Source organism: Periophthalmus magnuspinnatus, chromosome 1 (assembly GCF_009829125.3).
Source record: "Periophthalmus magnuspinnatus isolate fPerMag1 chromosome 1, fPerMag1.2.pri, whole genome shotgun sequence".
In the NCBI taxonomy this organism is placed as follows: domain Eukaryota; kingdom Metazoa; phylum Chordata; class Actinopteri; order Gobiiformes; family Gobiidae; genus Periophthalmus; species Periophthalmus magnuspinnatus.
In genome coordinates, this window is record NC_047126.1 from 25503795 (window position 1) to 25507760 (window position 3966).

The window sequence follows — 3966 nt, forward strand, 5'->3', positions numbered from 1 at the left end:
GTGTTCTGGATGTACTGTACTATCTTTAGGCTCATTTGTAGACGCCAGTGAGCAGGCCGTTACAGTAGTCTAACCTACTGGAGACAAATGCATGGATAAGTCTCTTCAAGTCTGATTTTGACAGTTTGCAGATGTTACTGATTTGCTGTGTCTTTTAAAGTTCAAGTCTGAGTCAATTATTACCCCTAGATTTCTAGCCTGATTTGAAGGTTTTAGAGAGAGAGACTGGAAGTGAGTACTGACACTTTCTCTTTGTTTTTGTGGGCCAAAGCTGATGACTTCAGTCTTGTCTGAGTTTAGCTGGAGAAAGTTGATCTGTTGATGCAGTGGCAGAGTGAATCCACTGGTCCATATTCACCTGCTGCAGTGAGACATGAGAAAATAAAACCAGAATTGTTTTGACAGGTAAAATTAACTGCTCTATTTTTTGATGCAATGTCTGTAGGGCAGTGTTTGATGTTAAGAAATATTTAAATTAGAATTGATATATTATATAAAATACTGATGGATCATTTGTATTAAATATAGTGTCAGAATGGTAGTTAGCATTTATGTTCATTTTTGCACTAACTGCTACCTCAATAAACTACACAAAGCAGTGTTACAGGCGGTTGTTTTTTATCGGCTCCGAGATGTTTGGAGGCTACGCTAATCCTAATGAATAATACATTGGAGCCAATGTATGGAGCAGTACTAGCCTATAGAATGCAGAAGTTTAGATTAAAAACACTGGACACGTCTATAGTTTGCCTTCTGTTTCGTCCTGATCTAACACCAGTATTGTTCTCAGTCAGTCCATGTTGTGGGATTTAGATCACCATGTTACCTTTTATTGTTTTGAAAATACTATATTTGCTCAAAACAATGGGTCAATCAGGTTTGTGAAGTTATAGTGTATTGTTTTGTATCATGTTTTTGTATATTTATGAAAAATTGTCGTGCTGGAACCCTAAGGATGTTCAAATAAAGCCCAGGAGGGACTGTTAGATTTCTCAAACATGCATAGATGACATCAAAAAACCTCTTCAGGCATGTTTTTGATCAAGAAACAACTTTATAATATGATAGAAAGGCCCAAAAAGTCAATTTTGCATAATATCCCCTATTAAAAAAAAGAAAAGAAAAGTCTTTTGTATTCACGCTTCTGTAATTCTGATATCCCTCCTCTGTCCATCTGCGAAGGTCAGGCCTCCCTTTAGAGTTACAATAGCTCACTGAAGCTTCTTTAGCCAATCATACAGTATTTAAAGATAGTTGGCATCAGTGAACATAAAAGCACAATAAACTGACTGAACTGACCGGTTCAGTGGTCAGCAAGGATCAGCAAGGACTGAGCGTCCTTGCTGATCACTCTCACGGATTGGTCTTTTATTACTAATTTCTGTAGCCTCAAGGTCACTACAGTGGTATGCATTGCTCATTATCTCCATACAAAATATTATAAAAGTACTTTCAACTCATATAGAGCTTTTGGCGACACTCAAAGATGATTTACATTACAGTATTCAGCAATTTCATACTCCGATGATGTTACTACGAAAGCCACAGCTGTACTGTGTCTCGTCCCACCCCGACTCCACACTGAATCAACTTTTTGGGCCAAACTGTGTATATGGTGTTTTAATAGCACTGTCTAATGTCCCAATCCTTTTAGTCAATTTCTGTGCATTTTTTTGCAGCTTTGTGTTCAAAATCTGTCAGAAACCTGAGTGTGTTCTGCCTCCAGTGGCCACTGATATTTCAAGTATTACATGACATCACGCATGACTGCCTCACTTACAGCCAGGTGTTTCTGATTACAAATACCTGGCTACAGGGGCGGAGTTTAAAGTGTGGATACCTGTTAGACCAATCACAATGTTCTGTATATGTCCAGGTCCAGTCCATGTACTGCCATTTTTAGCAGCTCTATATGAAATGTGATTGTACGGGGAGTTTAGGTATTTATCCATCAATTTTCTTCCGCTTATCCGGGGCCGCAAACCGAGTACAGCCACAGCTGTACTGGGGTAGAATTCTGGAAATAAGTCTGCCAGTCTGCGCAATTGGCTCCTCTGACCACCATCAGTCACTCAACCTATCCAGATAGTGTCTTGCTCAAGGACAAATCGACAGAATAAAAAATCTCAACTTGAGTTCCTGCAATTATTTAGATAACAGAATGTCCATTCCTAAGAACAAAATACCTCTCTTATGTATTTATATATGATACTTTTTAGATGTCTTTTCTCAAATGCTAAGGGGGGGAGGTATTTTTAAGCTTTCTACCATGTTATAACGTTTCCTCATCAAAAACATCTTACAAGCCTACATCACTCATGCTCCAACACGACAATTCTCCATAAATATACAAAACTGTACACTGCAACTTGGCAAACCTGATGTGATGTGCAGTACTTCCATTAGTGGGTGTCGTCAAGACTGGTGGAGGGACCTAAGATAGAGACTCAGCAAACAGTTCAACAGAGTTTATTTGCAGATACATGAATGTGAATGATGGTAGACAGAGCAGACAGTTGGGAGCGGAGTCGTAGGCACTCGTCTTGGAGCAGGTCGTGGGTCGCAGGGTCAAAGGCTGGGGTGTTCGTATCGGACATGGACAGCTGGGGCGGAGGTTGAGGTGCAGAGTGGTTCCAGGGATCGCGTTGGATACACGAATAAATAAACCGGAGCATGACATGAAGAAAAAACGGAAAGTGACAAGACAATCTGGCCCAGAGTGTCAGGTCCTCAGTCCTTTAGTACTCAAAGGTGGAGGCTTGATCAGAAGAAGGTGTGTGGGGGTGGTGCCAGAGTCTCCGCCCAGCTCCAGGCTCAAACACAGAAGAGCGGGGGGAAAACAGCACAGGACACAAAAAAAACAAACCCAAATCCTGACAGTGGGATGTACTCTGATTGTGTTGTGATAGCGCGCTGAAGGGTGGGTAACTTAGTGCAAAGAGTGAATGGAGGAGAAACTCAAAACGTCAATGATGAAAGTGAATCTTATAAAACATGTTAATACGTTGTTTTTAGCAAATATAGGATTTTCAAAACAATAAAATGTAACGTGGTGATCTAGCAATTAATACCCCCTAAAAGTGTAATACCGTGTTTTAAATGCTGGTGTTGTTTACAATGTGTGCGTTGAACAGAATCCTACTTTTTAAAGACATACCAGAAATCATAATTAGATTTTTTTTTTTCCAAAATCGTGCAGTGCTAAGCAGAATGCACTGATCGGATTTAGGACTGAACCACAAACTTTTGGGTCCAAACACTGAGCCACTGTTTCGTCCACCGCAATTAACTGCACTCTTTGTTTTTTCAGGTTCAGACCAAAATGAACTGTTGAAAGTGAACATCAGCGGACAGGAATGGAGTTGTATTTCCCATTGTCGAGGATGATTCAAACTCTTTTCTTGGAATATATTTTTTTCAATCTCTCTCCAGCTTTGTTCATTCCATTTCTATTTGGATTCTAGCTTAAATCCTTGTTATGTTTGGCTCCAGACAGTGGAATATTATGGATTACCCGCTGAACAGACTGTCTGTGTGGATTATAACAGAGTGGACATGTCATCTCTGTTACAATAATGGATTTTCAGGTGAATAAATTGCTCAAAATTATTCAAAGCTAGCTGGCGAAAACAAGATTCAAAAGTTGGTTTCAACAATTCTCAGCGCTGTGACTTCATTTTTTCATATTTTAAAACAATGTCTGAATGTAAAAACAATATATATCTACGCGAAACTTAATGACAAAGCTCTTAAAATACCCCAAGCATGTTTTGGTTGGACACAGGCAGTTCTGCAACGTTGGAAACACTTTAAATGTTGGGAGAAAAGTTACCGTTAAGTGAGCAGACCGTTAACTAGTCAATAACAAGACCCAACTGAAGAAGACATCTCAATACCTAGCTGGAGGTCTTTAAGATTAATTTAGCATTCATGTTTGAGTTGTTTACACTGTGATTCTGGAACAAT